The following is a 20,524-nucleotide window of genomic DNA, read 5'->3' as shown; positions in this document are numbered from 1 at the left end:
GTGCGTAGAGTAATTCCTCTTATACTCCTTCAGTTGCCAAGAAGCATAAGCAATTACCTCCCCTGTTGCATCAGCACACATCCCAACCCTTTCAATGTTGCGTCGCTGTAAATCAAAAAATTACCGTCCCCAGATAGGATGGTTAAAATCAGAGCAGTGACCAGTCGATGTTTCAACTCCTGGAAACTCTGCTCATACTCGTCATTCTAATCAAATTTCGCACCCTTCCTCATCAAGCATGTTAGAGGGCCAAATAACTTAGAGAATCCCTCCACAAACCGCCGATAATACCCAACCAGTCCTAGGAAACTCAAACATCCTGCATCCTCTTCGGTTTCACCCAGTTAATCATTGCTTCTATATTACCTAGATCAACTGAGATACTACCTCCCGACACAACATGACCTAGAAATGCAACCTGCTTCAGCCAGAACTCGCATTTCTTCAGCTTAGCATACAACTTCTTCTCCCATAGTACCTGAAGTACCAACCTCAGATGGTTATCATGCTCTTCCGAACACCTAGAATATACCAAAATATCGTCGATGAACACCACTACAAACTGATCCAGGTATTTATGGAAAACCCTGTTCATTAGGTCCATAAATACCGTTCGAGCATTAGTCAACCCGAAAGGCATGACCAAAAACTCGTAGTGATCATATTTGGTTCGGAAATAAGTTTTCGCAACATCCTTCATCTTAACTTTCACCCAATGATACCTTGGCCGTAGATCAATCTTCGAAAAGACCCGTGTTCCCTACAATTAGTCAAACAGATCATCTATATGAGGCAACGGGTATCGGTTCTTCACTGTTATCTTATTGATCTCATGGTAATTAATGCACGTCCGCATCGACCCATCTTTCTTCTTGAAAAACAATACTGGAACTACCCAAGGCAAAACACTAGGTCTGATAAAGCCCTTGTCCAGTAGTTCTTGCAACTGCTTATTCAACTCTCTAAGTTCAGCTGGAGTCATCCGGTATGGAGTTTTAGAAATCAGTGCCTTGCCTGGCAGCAATTCAATAGCGAATTCTACTTCCCGATCAGGAGGTAAACCGGATAAGTCTTTCAGGAATATATCCGAAAATTCGTTAACCACTCATATATCTTCAAGTCTCAAATCATCCCGAGGTGGTTCCTTCACGCAAGCTAGATACTCCTGACAACCCTCCAAGAGTAACCTTCTCACCTGTGTAGCTGATGGAATCTTTGGCGTCGAACGCACACACGATCCCACGAACTTATACTGTTGCTCCCCAGGAGGTCTGAACACTACTACCTTCCTACAACAATCAATCACCGCATAGCTAGAGAATAACTAATCCATCCCTAGTATAATGTCAAATCCACACATGTCGCACACTACTAGGTTCCCCGGTAGCAGCCTTCCCTGAATAACCACTAAGCAGTTTCCCAACATCTTACTACAAATCGTTACACCCCCAGTCGGTGTAGCCACGGAAAACCACTCATCCATCACTTGGGTTTTAACCCCACATTGTTTCACAAAACTAGCAGATATAAACGAATGAGTTGCTCCCAAATCAAATAAAACAATAGCTCTATTTGAAAGCAAAAACATGGTACTTGTCACCATGTTACCAGCGTGTTCCGCATCTGCTGGAGTAAAAGAGTACACTCTCGTTGGAGCCGTGTTTTCCTAATAATTTCCCTGAGGCATCTGATTACTTCCACGGTTCTGGCTTTGTGCAAGCATATCGCTCCTCTGTGCCTGACAGTTTCAGGATATGTAACCCGATTTGCCACAATTGTAGCAGTTACCCTAGAACTGCTGACATTCACCATCGTGCCATTTATGACATTTGGTGCATGGTGCGGAAGATGGATCCCCCTGTGAACCCTGCCGCTCAATATTCTGGCGATAACTCGAACTATAGTTCTTCTTCTTATTTCACTGTCCCTATCGAGGAGCAGTCTAAGAACTAGAAGATACTGGCCCCTTCTTCTGTTCCTGTATAGCCACATCCCCCCGGAGGTCAACCTCGACTACGGTGGCTTTATCCACCAGAACAAAAAACTCCCGAATTTGTAGCATCCCCACAAGCCTGTGAATGTCCCTCCTCTGACCCTTCTCGAACCTCCGAGTCTTCTCATACTCGTTCGAGATCAAATACAATGCAAAATTAGATAGATCGATATATCTGGAAGCATATCTCTGCACCATCAGGGTTCCTTGAGTCAGGCTTGAGAACTTATCAACCTTCACATCACGAGTGGAAGCCGGGAAGTATCTCTTGAAAAATACCTCTTTGTAACAGCTCTAAGTCATATCAAATGGACTAGCTCTCTGCTTCTCAAGTAGACTCACAGCTGTCCACCATATTTCAGCCTCTCCTGCCAGTTGAAAAGTAGAATAGAGAACCTTCTAATGGTTGGTGTAGTGCAGAACTTCCAATATCTTCTCGGTCTTCTGCACCCAGTTCTCTGCTACTATTGGATCGGGTCATCCCGTAAACTTCGGAGGGTGCATGCGGGTGAACCTCTCTATGGTACAACCCGAGTAGTAGGAGAGTGCTCACGTCTCCTAACACTTCGTTTAATCTCCCGTATAACCCACCACGCCAAACCCCCGAGACACAGAAGGAGACCCATCACTCGCAGTCCCCTCAGAACTACTATCCAAGTTTGTATCTTGGACTCTATTATGAAAATAAGATAGGAATTAGTTAGAATTCCTATATCCTACACAGTTAACACAATCATTGAAAACTAATCATGTCAACTACAACTCTCATGGGTCCAGGTCTATCCTACCACACCGATACGAAGCCATCAATGGTTTACCGTGGTTTTACTGAAATCGTCATTCCAGGAAAAACACAGAACACTGCCAATGAGTCCCCGTCTAGCAATAAAACAACCCTTGACCTACTCTACCTATTTCCTACATCCTATACTCTGGTATGTACACAAAGCTACACCTAACCAAGTCTACAAGACCTAACAAACTGGTTTTGCCCTAATACCAAGCTGTCATGCCCCGAACCTGTGGATGGATCCCAGGTGTGATTTTTGTAACCTAACCTATCTCTGTATCATTTAAAACATACATGATACCATACTGAATGAGGGTCCGACCCCGTGGGGTACACGTAAACCCTATACACAATTACATACATGTCCATACACATCAAATACGCAACGAAAATGTTCTTTCTATACATTTATTATATCATACCATAGTCTATACATAACTAGAAATATACATCCTAAAATACAATACATACTCTAGGTGTCTACAAAACCCAACACTGACAGCTCGGTTACAAAACTCGTACCTACACAGGTACTAAACGCAGCTAACGGACACTAAAGCTTCTGGATGCTAGGATGTTAGATTCGGCTACTTGAAAGACCTGAAAACCATTTGTATATTTGGGGTGAGACATCTCTTAGTAAGGAAGAAAGCACGTTATATCAGTGTGTGACATACAAATGTTATTTTAGTATAAAACATAACACGATACAGTTCCAATATTTTCATAATTCAGTTCCAATACATACGATGCCAAATATATAGTTAGTGTTGTCACACTCAAGCACACGATACCCTGCGATAACCGAAGCCTCATAGCGATACCGTTGCCAGTATGGTGTCCACTCACACCCATCGATGACCAGCCAGAACAAAATGGTGATATTTCACACCCTCAGATATAGAGTCGGACACTCCGCCCATAGTAATTAACCGAGACATGGTGGCATCGTACGGTAATTAGCTGCCCCTAGCTACTTTACAAAACCTGAAACAATTTTGGAACTTATGTTCCTATACTCATTAGCGTACGGTAATTAGCCGCCCCTAGCTATTTTACAAAACTTGGAACATTTTACATACAACAAATCATTCCACACTTATTTGAGCATACGTAAATCATATTGTTTTCAGTTTGAGAAATATAGTTTAATACAAATACAGGAATGGTCATCTCAATACTACAGTTTTATACAACATACGATTTCCTAATAGAAAATAGAGATGATACTCGAAACTCCCAATTTTCTCAAAAACTGTAACCCAAAAATCTCGCATTTTCACTTAATAGATTTTCCCAAATAAGTAGTCAAAACATACATATGATCGTAAACTATAGGTTTACCGATCTAGATTTCAAAAATTACTGATATAAATAGAATCCCCTTACCTTTTCCCAAATACCAAAATACGAACTCTACGGCTCCAAAACTACGAACTGAGCCCCCAAAACCTGAACATCCAAGAACTATACTTGACTTCAATTCTTACTACTACATATATACTGAAATGAAACTAAAATTGGACCCTTGCCTCGGTTTTGGGTGAAAACCCAAAAATCCTTAAAACGAATTTCTAATCCGCTATAAACGTAGAGATCCTCCTCTTGATCCACGTGGTAACGTCAGATCGTAGATTCCGACAACTGACGGCTTGAAATCCAAGAGAGAGAGAGAGAGAGAGAGAGAATTCGAGTTCTAGAGAGAGAGAGAGAGAGATTTTAGCTTTCTTAACCATTAAGCAAGTGAAAAAGATATTTATAAGCCTTTGACCCGGCCAGCCTCGTAAACGAGCCACAGAAGGAAGTTCGTCGACGCCAAGGTGGCCTCATCGACGAGCCTGAGATTTTAGGATTTCCTAAAATCCCTTGGCATCTCCTATTCGAAGAGCTACTGAATCTCATCGCCGAGCTAAACAAAAGGCTTCGTCGACGAGCAAAGACGCCTCGTCGACAAACCCTACATATTTTTGTCTTTTAAACTTCCCTTCTCTTTTCCTTATTTATTTAATACACTTATCTCGGGTCGGGTTCTTACATGTTTGTTGGGTGTCTTCCTCCACATCATCCAAATGGTCGGCAAGTGCCTCTAGCTGCTTAACCGCGGTTACACCCATTTGAGGAATGATTTCGACATAAAATTGCATATTAAATATGTCGGACCTACGCAGTGTACATCCAACATAATGCATAGACTATAATCATCAGATATGGGAACAGCCTCATAGAGGATTGTATTATTAAACCATCGCAAAGGGTATCTTGCGGTCACCCGCAATGCATATTGATCTGGATCAATATGCAAATATTTGTATATATTCGTATACAATTTATTTAATTTACACCTATGGCCAATTCGAATTGGTTGAACTGGCGGAGTACTATAACTAACACCATCTGATCCAGTTATAATGTCCCCCTATGTACAACAATATCATCACCGGAGCACTGCTTGAGCTTCCTGCCATTTAGATCGGTGCTCGGGAAATAAAAAAGACCTACGAAAAATAAAATTATATGTATAAGTGATATGTGTTATTATAGTAATCAAGAATTAATTTCACTAAGAATATGAGACAGTATAAGCATCTTTTTAACGCAACTACACTAGTTATTTATTATTCAGATTTTATCATCTGACTAGTGTAATCTTCCTATACGTTCATGAGCATGTAATCTTCCCTATATGTTTCACTCATCCTTTCAAAAACATTTTTGCATGCATTTAATTGTTTTCATCTTAGTACATAATTACTTTTATAGGAAAAATTCTATCAAAATTTCAGCAGCATGTCGTCTGTAATTTGAACATTTTTCCATTTTTACCATGTTCCTGAAACGTTTGCAAGCAATGTAATAATTCAGTCTAAGCATGCGAGAACCTATAATATATACCAGCATGCAATTTACATCATTGCATTAGTCATGCATGAAACATTTAGATCAAATTGTCACCTGATTTACAAATCAAATTGAAAGAATATAATCAGAATATAATTATGAAAATATGCAAATGATTATGCAATGGTTTAACTAGTGACGACCACAACTTCGTTAAACCAGAGGTTAGGCTTCCAACACCAGGTTACGAGTATCCGCTATGATATTGAAACTGATAATGAGTATGAAAATATGCAAATGATTAAGCAATGGTTTTGCCAATGATGGTCATAGCTTTGTTAAACCAGAGGTTAGACTTCCAATGCCAGGTTACGGGTATCCGCTATGATATTGAAACTGATAATGAGTATGAAAAAATGCAAATGATTATGCAATGGTTTCGTCAGTGACGACCATAGCTTTGTTAAACCAGAGGTCAGGTTTCTAATGCTAGGTTATGGGTATCTGCTATGATATTGAAACCGATTATGAGTTTGAAAATATGCAAATGATTATACAATGATTTCTCCAGTGACAACCATAGCTTCGTTAAACTAGAGGTTAGACTTCCAACGCCAGGTTATGAGTATCCGCTATGATATTGAAACCGATTATGAGTATGAATTATGCAGCATATTAAATATTTTCTATTAAAAAAAACTCCCACTGCTGATTGTTCTATCATAATTTGAAACTTGACTGGAATGTTAAATTTTTGTAAACCAAACACTTTAGGCTTACGTTAGTTGGCATAAATATATGAGGGCAGTCTATGAACTTAGTTAATAGATAGATGAATATTTGTTGGATGAAATTTGAAAAATCAAATAAAATTGATACATTGATTTATTACACATTCAAATAATCATGAAATTAAATAAAAATCCTAACATAAAAAATTTACAATTCCATGCTTATGACTTCAAAATTAAAACTAAATTCAATGATCATGAATATTGAAATAAATTTACACATTCATGATTGATTCATTATGGTCCAGGTGGGTTAACCAATTTTATTTAAAAGGTTCAAATATTTGGGGAATGAACTCGAAGCATGATGACTCCCCTCTTTTCAAAAAAATGATTGATATAAAAAACCATCTACTTCTGAAATGTGGGAATCAAATTGAAGATGCTGAGAGAATGTTGAATGAGTGGGATTTTGATAACAAGGGACTTCTGGAGGCAAAAAGGGGGGGGGGGGGGGTGGGGAAAGTTCCCTGGTTTAAAGAAGTCTGGAAGAATGGAAGCACTCCAAAGCATGCCTTCACACTATGGCTGGGGATCATAGGGAAGCTACTCACGAGTGATAAGATATGTTGGGGAAATGATGATCATAACTGTGTTTTTTGTAAAAATGAAACTGAAGCTATTGATCATGTTTTCTTTAGCTGCAACTTCTCTTCACAGGTTTGGGACAATATCAGGAAGTGGTTGGGAATAGAGAGGTCCATGTCCACACTGAAAGCAGTAGTGAAGTGGCTACATAAAGAGGTAAAAGGAAATGGTATCGGTGTGGTGGGGAAAAGGGTTGGTCTTGCTAGTACTGTCTTTTTCCTATGGCACTTCAGGAATAAGATGAGATTTGAACATAAGGCTATTGGAACTGAGGAGTTGATTGAGGTTATCCAGAGACATACTTACAGAGCCGTGTTTGATAAATTTGACCTACACATGATTTGATTGTAATATGTTCAGTTGAGTAGGTCTCCATTGGATTGTATTGATGCATTGTTGAGTTCTATGTGATATGGCCTCGTGCCTCTGGGTATGCCCAGGTTTTGATGTATTCCTTGTTGCTTGTGTTACTTGGATGGGGGAACTATGTTTCCTCAATCGGTGTATGTTTGTACATATACCATTTTTTGATCAATATATTTACCCTTTAATGATCAAAAAAATAAAAAAAAATAAACATGAGATGAAATAAAAACTATAATCTCAAAAATTTACATATCAATTGATCAAATACTCAAATAATCATGAAAGTAAATAAAAACCCTAACCTTGTTATTAATGTATATTTAAATATTTTCTATTAAAAAATAATATAAGATTATTATTTTTAATTAAAAATAATCTTGTTATTAACGTATATTTACAACATATTACTATGATATTAAATTATGATAAAAATAAATATTACTAATTAAATTCAACATATTAATTTATTTAATGTTAATTTAAATTAATAAATAGTTCTTGTTCAATCCAGAATTGAATTATAATAACTAATATATCATAATACATAGTAAAATAATATATAGCCATTTTTAAATATATTTTGAATAAAAATAATAATACTTTTATAATTAGAAACTTAAAAGCTAATTATTTTAATTTTTAATAAAAATTTAATTATTTTTTATTAATTAAAATAATATAATATTATTTATTAATTAAAAATAATCTTATTAATTAAATTAGTATTTTTAATTTTTAATATTAATTTAAATTAATAAATAATTCTTATTCATCATTACATAATTGAATTAAGTTTCATTAACAGTTAATATATTATAACATATAATAAAATAGTATATGATTATCTTCAATCATATAATATATAATTTTTAAAGTTTTATATATTACACACAATTTTTATAAATGCTATATAATTTGAATAAATTTATCAATATTTATCAATTATGTTGAACAAATAATATAAAATAATGTGTTTAATTTGTAAACCATTTTTAATCTATCCAATAATTATTCAAATATCAACTTTCCTAATATCCTTATTCATTTCTTATTAGCTCAGTGTTCATTTTTTTCATATGGATAGATTATTCAAACAACTAATTACAAATTCAATAAGAACCAAACAATTAAGAAAAATCAAACATGGCAGGAAATACATGTTGTAGGAAATACATGTTGCAGGAAATACAATATTATCAAGAAAATAAAAAAGAAAATCAGAATAATCCTAACCTCAGTATTGGGGGTTTCCGGCAAATGCTTCCAATCAACAACGAAAATATTAAAACTTGAATCAAAATAATAGATTCTCCCAAAATAAAAAATGTGAGCAGGAAAGGGTTTAAAAAATCACATACCTCATCTCCCCATTTTATGTCTTCTCCCCAACGTTCGACGAGCAACAGTCAGCAAGTCCAACTTTCACCTGCTCTACTCTCCCGTCCAATCATCTGGTAGGTCTACAAAGTTGAGGTCTCCTCTGCAAAGTGTTGGTTCTCTTTGCTGCTGGTTCATCCGCGGACAAAGGAAGAAAGAAATTCAATAGGCAAGAAAAACTCGTTGGATGGTCCATCAAGTTTTACCACACATTTAAAGATGGATGGATGAGCGAATCCCAATTCCAAAGCAAATCTCGCTGGATAAACTAATGAGATTTGCCCTGCGTCCAAACAATGTTAGGACCGGACTTGTTTCCCAAACCAAGTCTCAAACTAGAAGTGCCTTGAAGATACCTATGATACCACTTTGTTGGGAGAGATATTAATAAAAAACCATAGTGACATAATTCTTCTCCCTATATGCAAGCAAATATAGTATATTTTTACTTTTATACGTGCTGAAAATAATAAGAAAAATAATCAATCACACCAAAAAACAAGAACACAAGCAATTTTTTACATGGAAAACTTCCCAAGTGTGAGGAAGAAAAACCACAGGACCTAGTCCAGTTGAAATCTCCACTATCAATCAAATAATGGGTACACAAAGTCTTCTCTAGTCGCAATTAGAGGTTATAAATATATCTCATCAAGATATCATCAATCTTGGCAAACATAAAGATGATTGGAGAGATTATATCGAATTCGCGGTTACTGTTTGCAGACAAAAATGCCAACTCCAGAGTTCAAAATCCAATATTCACTGTTTAGATTGTAGCTCCTTGAGTTTTGAACCTCTCCTCCAAATTTCAGCTCGATCGGACCACAGACAAAGCAGAATCGGAGTTTTGATGAAATCTGAGCAGTATGAGAAAAATCATGTTTTTCTCTCTTTCTTTTGAGAAGTGATGGCTCTTCCCTTCTCCCATCTCTTTTTATAACTTCCTTTAGGTTTTCACACTAAAAGGGCTGGGCTTTGGGCTTTTAATAAAGCTCACTTGGGTTTTCCTTCACATGGAAGGAAATAACCCAACAAAATTCCCCCCTTTCCAACTATGTGGAGGAAAACCATCCCGACAATTGAACATCAAACTTCAAGCTTTTTCCTTGGTAGTGTCTTTGTCAACATATCAGAACCATTATCATCAGTGTGAGCTTTCTCAAGTTCCAATAATTTATCGTTCAACGCATCTCTGATCCAATGGTATCATACATCAATATGCTTCAATCTTGCATGGAAACTAGAATTCTTAGTAAGATGAATAGCACTCTGGCAATCACAAAACAACACATACCTCTGCTACTCGAAACCAAGTTCTCTCAAGAACTTCTTTGCCCATAGCAACTCTTTAGTTGCTTCCGTTGCTGCAATAAACTCTGCCTCTATTGTAGAAAGAGTAATGCACTTTTGAAGTCTCGATTGCCAAGCTATAGCCCCACCTACAAAAGTTATCAAATATCCCGAAGTAGACTTATGAGTATCCACATCCCTAGCCATATCTGCATTTGTGTAGCCAACTAACAATGGTTGTCCATTTCCCAAACCAAGTCTCAAACTACAAGTGCCTCGAAGATACCTCATGATCTACTTCATTGCATTCCAGTGCCCTCTTCTTGGATTTGATAAGAATCGGCTAACTACACCAACTGCATAGGCTATATCTGGTCTTGTGCAAACCATTGCATACATCAAACTTCCTACTTCTGAGGCGTAAGGAACTCTTCCCATGTCTTCATTTTCCTTATCTGTAGAAGGAAATTCCTTTGTACTTAGTCTAAAGTGGGTAGCAAGAGGAGAGCTAACCACTTTAGCTTTGTCCATATTGAACCTTTGAACCACTTTCTTAATGTACTCCTCCTGTGACAAATATAACTTCTTGGCACTCCTGTCACGACTAATTCTTATGCTAGGAATTTTCTTTTCTAGCCCCAAATCCTTCATAGCAAATGACTTACTCAATTACTTCTTCAACTAGTCAATTCTTGAAGCATTCCTGCCAACAATCAGGATGTCACCCACATAAGCAGTAAGAAAATAAAATCATCATCAAAGAATTTCTGAACAAATACACAGTGATCTGAAGTTGTCTTGTAGCCTTGCTCCCCCATAACATACTCAAACTTCTTATACCACTATCTCAGTGCTTGTTTCAAATCATATAGGCTTTTCTTCAGCTTGCACACATAATTCTCTTTCCCTTTCACTCTGAAACCCTTTGGATGCTTCATATAAATCTCTTCCTCTAAATCACCATGAAGGAAGGCAGTTTTCACATCCATCTGCTCAACTTCCAAACCAAGGCTAGCTGCTAAGCCGAGTACTGTTCGGATCAATGACATCTTTACAATTGGAGAGAAGATCTCATCAAAGTTAATACCTTTTCTTTGACCAAACCCTTTTATTACCAATCTAGCTTTGTACCGTGGCTGTGAAGAGAACTCATTTGGCTTCTTCTTGTAAATCCACTTGTTCTCCAAAGCTCTTTTTTCCTTTAGGTAGTTTCACTAACTCAAAGGTGTGGTTATCATGCAATGACTGCATCTCATCTTGCATGGCCTCAACCCACTCTGTCTTGAGTTCATCTTCCATGGCTTTTGCAAAATATTGGGGCTCTCCCCTGTCAGTCAATAACACATATTTTTCTGCTGAATACTGAGTGGAAGGATGTCGATCTCTGGCTGACCTCCTAGATGGAATCTCTAGTGGAATCTTTGGCACTGTCAACTGCTCATCAGTCTTAACATCTCCCTAAACTTGTAAGGGAACATTCACATCACCTCTACCCTGGTTGTCATCCTGAACATCATTCTTAACCTGAGATAGAAAATTCTTCAAAGGAATTGGATCCAGATCAATCAAACTGTCACCCTGCTGAGACATAGATTTATCTGCCTTCACAATATCCTGAATCGTCTGATCTTCTACAAACATGATATCTCTGCTTCTCATAATTTTCTTCTCAACTGGATTATGAAGCTTGTATCCAAACTCATCTTGACCATAGCCAAGGAATATACACTGTCGCATTTTCTCATCAAGTTTGGACCTTTCATCTTTTGGAATATGTACAAATGCTTTGCACCCAAAAACACGCATATGATTATAGGAAACATCCTTACCTATCCAAACTCGGTCTGGCACATCAAGTTGTAGAGGAACACAGGGTGTAGGATTCAACACATGAACAACAGTGCTCAATGCCTCCCCCCAAAAGGATTTTGGTGACCGGGCTTGTGAAAGCAAACATCACACTCTGTCAACCAGTAATTTGTTCGTCTTTTCTGCTATGCCATTCAATTGAGGAGTTTTCGGAGGAGTCTTTTGATGCCGAATGCCTTGCTGTCTGCAATAAACATAAAATGAACTAGAATACTTTCCACTGTTCTCAGTTCGGATGCACCTCAGTTTCTTCCCAGTCCGATTCTCAACTAGGGCTTGAAATTTCTTGAACTCAACCAACACTTGGTCATTTGACTTCAAGATATATACCCACAACTTCCTGGAATGATCATCCATGAAGGTCACAAAGTATCTGGATCCATCAAGTGTTCTCGTTTTCATAGGGCCACACACATCCGAATGTACCAAATCCAATATCTTTGACTTTCTTGAATGGGGGGAATTCTTGAAGGAAACTCTGCTTTGCTTCCTTGACAAACAATGAGCACACCTTTTCAGAAGTGTACTTTTCAGTCCACATAATAGAATTTTCTTCCCTAGTAGAGCTAATCCTTTCTCACTCATATGAGCTAGTCTCTTGTGCCACAACTCTACTATACCATTATCCTCCATCGCATTAACTACATCGTTGGAGATCTTTGCTTGCAGAACGTACAATGTAGAGTGCTTCATGCCTCGAGCCACAACCATAGCACCCCTGGTGAGCTTCCACTGGTCATCACTGAAAGTGTTGGAGTACCCTTTGTCATCAAGTTTAACTACAAAAATTAAATTCAAATGAATGTCAAGAATATACTTCACATCTCTAAGAACTAAACTTGTGCCATTATTTGTCTTCAGATACACATCCCCAATTTCAATGACTTTAACCAAGCCATCATTTCCCATCTTTACTGTTCCAAAGTCACCAGATCTATAGGATGCAAAGAAATCCTTTTGAGATGTAGCATAAATGGAGGTATCACTGTCAATCACCCAACTGGTCTCATGATATGTAACATTTATCATCTCATCATCATAAACAATGAGGAATTTTGTAGGACTGGTGGTAGCAACTCTATCATCACCATCTTTGTCATCTCCATTCTTTGTTCCCTTCCCTTTCTCATGCTTGTTTTCTTTCTTCAATTGCCTGCAATATTTCTTGATGTGTCCCTTTTTCCTGTAATGATGACACTCAATATTTACAAACTTGTTGGACTTGCTTCTGCTGTTATCTCTATTCTTCGGATATCTTCTCTTACTTCTCCCCCTCTTTTCTGTAACCAAGATTTTTGACTGTGAAGAGGATCCCTGTGTTTTTCTTCACATCACTTCATTTAGAAAACAATTCTTGGTCATATCCATTGTGATTACATCTTCTGGAGCGGAGTTAGACAATGAAGTTTTGAGCGTCCCCCATGAGTCCGGTAATGAACCAAGCAACCATAACCCTTGTATCTCATCATCAAACTTAATACCCATTTCAGCCAACTGATTAATAATTCCTTGGAATGTATTCAGGTGATCAGATAAAGGAGTCCCGTCCTAGTACCTCAAAGCCATCATTTGTTTAATTAGAAACGACTTATTATTTCCAACATTTTTAGCATATAACTATTCAAGCTTACTCCATAGAGAACGTGCATTTATTTCTCCACTAATATGGTTCAAAACATTATCATCTACCCATTGCCTGATATACCCACACTTGTCGATGTAACAAAATCCATTCCACATTAGACTTTTTTTTTTTCTAGTTTTTCAGCACTAAACACCGGTAGGTAATAATCTTTCACATAAAGAAGATCCTCCATTTTTACTTTCCATATGTTATAATTTGAACCATTGAGATTAATCATTCTACTAGTATTTGCTTCTATAACTCAAACTGCCAACCTGACAATCTATCAACCTGGCTCTGATACCACTTGTTAGGATCGGAGGAGCCCATGGGTGGGCTTGATACACATGGGTGAACACCAACTTGATCCAAAAGTTTAAACCTATTGGGTCTTGGGCCCAACCATGTATATAAGCACCTATCATCTACTCTAATTTTCCAATGCGGGACAAGCTCACAAGTGAAATTCTCAACAAACTAGCTTCATTCATGCACAGTAAATCTCGTTACTTGGTCCAGCGAAATTTGTTTAAATCTCGCTGGACCAAGTAGCGAGATTACGTCAGAGTCATTCTGGGAAATACTTTATAGAATAGGGTATTATTTAATATATTTTTTTAATAAAAAAAATCGGGAAAAAACTCCTAAAACTGGCCATTGAAATCAAATATGATAAAACTGACCGAGCCACCTGGGGACGTGACACTGACAATGGACCACATGAGAGGTGATGGAATTTCTAAAATGGTGAAATGTCATGTTTCGTGCTATAGAAGCTCTCACTCTCACTTTAATATATTTATTTTAATTATATTTAAATTTATATGATCATTTTATTTTAATTTTAATTTTAAAGGGTATAAAATGAATAATTTAATAAAAAAATTGAATATTAAAATATTTTGCAGTAGGTTGGCAAAACAATTGAAAATGACAAAATCTGATTTTCAATTTTTTCGCAAATAGCTGAAAATTGTTAACAAAAATAGAAAACTAACAATATAAATAACTGTGTTTTTATAATCTGTTTTTTCACTACACAAAAATAGAAACAAAAAATAAAAAACATCAATGATACCAAATAGACCCTAAAGTAAGTCATATATTTATTATGTGTTTGTATTTTAATTAAATTAGATAGTTATAATTATTTTTTTGTATAACTGTCAAAATTATAATAATTCTACCATATACATTTGGTATACCTAATAATTTCTCTTGTATGCAGACCTAACAAGGAAGGAAAACTTATAAAGAACCAACCATTGTAATACAAGCATGGTGTTAGTATTCTCCCTTTCGGTCCATTTCCATTTATAATACACGGGTGATTTTCCAACACTATGACCCCGTTCCAATTAAGGATTTTATTTAAAGAAAAAAAATTAAGAAAAGAAAGAAATTTATTTTTAATTGTATTTTTCTCCATATAAATATTACTAAAAATAAAAATTTATTCTAATATAAATAAAATTATGAAAAATAAAATATTTAATTAATGATGTTAAAATTAAAATTTGTTTATTTATTTATTTATTATATTTTCTTGATAATTTAATATGAAAAGGAAAATTCTTACTTATATTCTAATATTTTTAAAATTCCAAATAAGAAGTAAGAACTATATGTTTTCTGCAAGTTCTATTATGAAGTGTAATTGATCACTATTGATCCATTTTGTCTTCAGGTGAATTGTTGGATCCTATTGACAGTTATGAGATTAATTGCTGCAATCAAATTGTAGCAATCCAATCAAGCACTACCGATTGCATAAATCAAAGATTAATTACAACAAGCAAGCCTTAAATCAAGCACTACGGATTGCAACAATCAAGATTAATTGTAGAAAATCAAGCCTCATAACATTCCATATATATCGCCATTTACTTTTACGAATTGAGAGTGATTATTTTGTAAAAAGTGCATCAGATCAATATAAATTTTTCCCCTTCCTTTTGCATTTTTATCATGGTATCATAGCAACCCCTTCAGCATCTCTAAACGCTTCTGCAAATACCATGGGTGCACCACCTAACCAAAACCCATCCCAATTAATCAGTGATCTCACTTCACCATATTTCCTTACTGCTGCCAACAATCCCGGAGCAACCTTGGTGCTAAAACTTTTCACTGCCAACAACTATCCCTCATGGCAATGTTCCATGTCAACGCTGAAAATAAACTTGTTTTTGTTGATGGTACTCTAACAAAACCTACGGATCCTTCCATTGCTATACTGTGGGAGAGGTGCTGTGACATGGTCCTTTCATGGTTACTAAATTCCATTGAAAAATCTCTAAGGCAAAGCTTGATATTTTGTCAAAATCCCTCTTAAATATAGAAAGACTTAGATCACCGATTCTCTCAAAGCAATCACCCACGATTGTATTGCCTTAAGCACGATGTCGTCAATCTCCATCAATATTCCATGACTGTTATAGCCTATTATAACATCATCAAAGGGATCTGGGATGAATTGTAGACCGTATAGGAACCTAATTGTTGCACATACGGTGCTAAAAAAAAAAGCCACAACAAAAGAAAACAGAGAACGTTTATTCTAATTTCTCATGGGGCTCAACAATTCCTTCAACAACATTAGGAGCCAAATTCTTTCTATTAATCTCCTACCCTCCATCCCTAAAGCCTATGTTACTGTTCATCAAGAGGAGACCCAGTGCCATCTTCATCTCCCACTCCTACCCATACCCGACAGCACTGCTATGGCTATTACTTGATCTTCCCATTAGACCCCTAACAAAGCAAGAAATAGGGATGGGTAAAATTAGGGAAAAAATGTCACTTGATTGAGAGATGCTATGAAATTATTGGGTACCCAGCCCACTGGAACACCTCCAAGCCCAAAAAGAAGGCCACTGCTGCCACTACCTTATCCGTCTTAGCCAACACAACCTGTTAACCATCCCACTTAGGAGTATATAGAGTTAGGGGGGGGGGGGGGGGTGAATGGACTCTTTTCACGTATTTTGATTTTCTCTAAAAAATAAAACTCTTGGCAAGATTGTAAGAAATTATATCACAATATATATAACTTAAATCAAGCACAAGACAAATAAAGAGAAGGGTAGGGATCAACACTAGGATATTTACGTGGTTCAGCACCAAGCCTAGCCTTAGCACCAAGCCAAGGATTCCATAATCCACTAAGGATCCTCCTTCATTGGCGAAGAAGCCTTACAACTCGTGTTGACTTTTTGAGTCCAATCCTTGTTTTAATGCTGACAAAGCACATGTATCTTATGTGCGCATTTAGTGTGTGAACAGGTCAACATGTTAGCACGGACATAAGATACAAGAGAAATGGAAGCCAATACAGAACTTAAAGCCCACATAACAGCTTGGTGTATTCCATGAAGAGAAGAGCAAAAAGAAGAAGAAGATGTTTATTCTTTATTGTAATTGCATTTAAATTTTTATTATTATTTGGTATGTAATAATGCATGCATCTGCATGATATGTTTGAATGCTCAGATGGCCATAAACTGACCTTAGGAGACCTTACCCTTCAAAGACAAACATTTTTTCTAAAAAGACTAAAATTATACAAAAGGTTTAGGAATAAATTAAGGTAAAAAAATAGGGCTTACAAAGACTTCGTTTGATTAAGGTCGATCGACGCTGGATTTTTGGGTTACTTTAATAGCCCCGATTGACCGACCCATTTCAGTTATAAACACCTCAATCCACCGAACACACTGTTGGCAAAAAAGTCAAATAATTGACTGAAGCCTTGGGCAACCGAACCAAAAATGAACGTAGCTTCCACGGTCGACCTAACCCTGATCATTGAATTTTCCACTATCCTCAGGCGCCCGAACTTATAGTTCTAAATTACCCCGGGCCACCGAATTGTGAGGTAAAGCAAACCGAACCAATGAACCGGGCGCTTGAACCTACGAAAGTTGAGTAATCGCCTTGACTTCAGCCAACCGGATTCACCCACAGTCACCTGAACCCAATATAGGCTGTGTCTGTTCGGGCAACTAGCCCTAAGGACCATGCGATCAAACCACTCGGGTTGGGTTATTTTTTCAGTGCTAATCACGTCTTAATTTAAATTAAATATTTTTTAAAATACCGAGCATGTCCCCAATGGTCATAATTTCCTGGAAAACTATAAATACCCCTTCATTTGCTTTGATTAGTAAGTTTGATTAATCTCAAAATCCTCTCAAATTATTTTGTTAATCAAAGTTCCCCTAAACCATTTTTAATGCAAAAATCTTTTCTTTGAGGCAAAATATTTTAAACTCTCTCATTCTCTTTTTCAATCTTTCTTTTAAAAAGTCTTTTTAGAAGAGAGTATTTTATTTTGGGCATTTAGTTTGTATCCATAGCATATATTCTCACTCAAGCTTTTTTTGTTTTTAAAATCACTTGGAGAGTATACTTAGGGTTTCTCTCATATTTTCTTTGAAAAATATTCTTGTGGAGAAATTGTTTATGACATTGTGAATCTTTGCACAACTCATTGCAAAGATTCATTAAGCTCACTTGTGTTTATTGACAAAATTCTTTTTGAGCTAAAAACCTTAGGTTTTCCTATATCCTTTATTGAAAAATATTTTGTTTGAGAAAATCTTATTAGGATTTAAATATTTATATGCTTGTCATATGCACCTTTTTAAAAGATTGAAAATAATATTATGAGTAAAACACCCTTAATTAGTCTGTGAGCATATTTCATATCATTGGAGAGTGCATTTTGAGCTTAAACATGTACCTCTTTACTTGTATTTAGAAGCATTTTATTGTGTACAAAAATATTTTTCATGTATCGGTTGGGTTGATCCTGTAAATTGAATTGGGGAGTCTCAGTCCCGTAAGTGAGACCGGTTAAGTTCAGCCTGAGAAATTGAACTGGGGAGTCTCCACCCCGTAAGGGAGACAAGTTGGGATCAACCTTGTATTAATTGAGCTGTGGTTTACATCACCCCGTAAGGAGAGGTTTTAACGATTTATGCTCTACCCATTTAAGTGAGCAGGGTTAGTGTAATCCTTGGGGGACATAGGCTGGTTTTGTAACGACTTGCTTATTAAATTGATTTTTTTTTCATAATAGCAAATAACATACTCTGATACCATGATATTAACCTAAGCAGCAGGAAGCAGAATCATACAAACATAACCATTATATATAATACAAAATCAATACCAGAGTACTATTGTGTTTCTCAAAATATACACATATAGCTCTTTTTCAAAAATTCCCTCAACTATACTGGGATATACAAAAACGCTCCCAAAAATGATACTCTCTGACAGGGCACTACAGACGCCCCTCTATTTGCGAGCCTGATCTGTTCGCCTACCTGGATCACCTGAAAAATATTTCAACACTAGGATGAGCCAACACTCAGTAAGAAAAAATATGCTATTACTAGTGTGTGGCAAATGAGCTACTATATATCATGAAATCTGTTTCATATAAACATGAATAACTGAGTACAAAAGCACATCACAAATAATAAAGTACACCACCCCTTTTTCCCTATTGCTTGACATATTAGTATTATGGTTATAATTCAAAATACTTCTAGTGTATATAGTAGGATCCCCATTTCTGTAAATCAATACGTAAGTAATAGTAACTGAAATTGTTCCCTGTGGCTATCTGTGTCATGACATGCCCCTTATGACGAGGTTGTGCAGTCCGTAGGTTGGATTTACCCTGGCTGGCCAACTAGGAATAAATCACTGAATTCCGTCAGTCAACCTACCCACCTCAACCCATATCTGGATGGGGAGCCTAACCTCTTCAAGGGCCTAGGTGGTCGAATTTACCACGTATATCTAAATAGGTGGTTACACTCGTAAAGTAACATAGTATCTGTAGCAACGGTACCGTACTCTGTAGCTGCAAGTCCAATAGGGTCTGATATCAAATAATATATTTCTATACATAACTAACTGATTTACCATGATTCTGAAGTACTGAAATAACCATGATGCTGCATAACGTACTGAAATCTGAATAATCATAACATGGAACTGCATATTCGTAATACTAGAATTCGTATAATTATGGTACTGAAATATTGTAAAATCATGGTACTGAAATCCGTAAGATCATGATACTGAAGTTCGTATAACCATAATACTGAAATTCATAAAATCAGGAAACTAAATTCGTAAAACATATCCCCGTACGATATACATAATCACAAGCCACACCATACTAAAATACATAATTTTCGTAAATAAATAAACTGTATAATATTTAAAAATTTCCTAGCATAGCATATTTCCCTTACCTTAACTTTGAAAAGCCCCTAGGGAATACAAGCCTAATACCCGCAGGGCCTTATACAAAAACACCCTGAAATCAACATATGTCAGAACATAATGTTAGTATTTTTCCATCTATATCATTTCCTATAACTGCCAGGAAGTCAAAAATTGGATAAAAAGACCTTACCCTGAATTTGGGATGAATTCCAACTCTGTTTTTCCAACGATCTGCTCCGGCAGCTTTGTAGAGAACTTTACCAGGAGCATCGTGGTAGCTTTGGATCGTCGATCCGGCGACTGGTGGGGCTGGAATCGAAGAGAGAAGAGAGAGGGAGTCGTAGGAGAGAGAGAGAGAGAGAGAGGAGAGAGAGAGAGAGCAGTGAGAGAAATGTGATAAAATCCCGGGTTTCCACTATTTATAGGGCTAGGTTCGTCGACGAGACACGTCACCTTGTCGACGAGCCCTTCACAAAATTCGTCGATGAGGCCTTGTGTTCGTCGACGAAATTCAGAGCAGCCCGAATCGTCTCTCGGTATTTTCTCGTCGACGAAACCCTGTGTTCGTCGACGAAATTCTGAAGACCTTCGTCGACGAGACCCTGTGTTCATCGATGAAGTCTACGGCCTCCTTCTTTTCTGTTTCTATTTTCTCTCCCTCTAATATTTAAAATGCTATTATTCTTCGGGTCACTACAGGTTTGGCCAAACCTTGATAACAAATATCGTGTGTGTGTGTGTCCCTA

This window comes from Malania oleifera, chromosome 3, assembly GCF_029873635.1.
Source record: "Malania oleifera isolate guangnan ecotype guangnan chromosome 3, ASM2987363v1, whole genome shotgun sequence".
Lineage (NCBI taxonomy): Eukaryota > Viridiplantae > Streptophyta > Magnoliopsida > Santalales > Ximeniaceae > Malania > Malania oleifera.
This window is presented reverse-complemented; position numbering follows the sequence as displayed.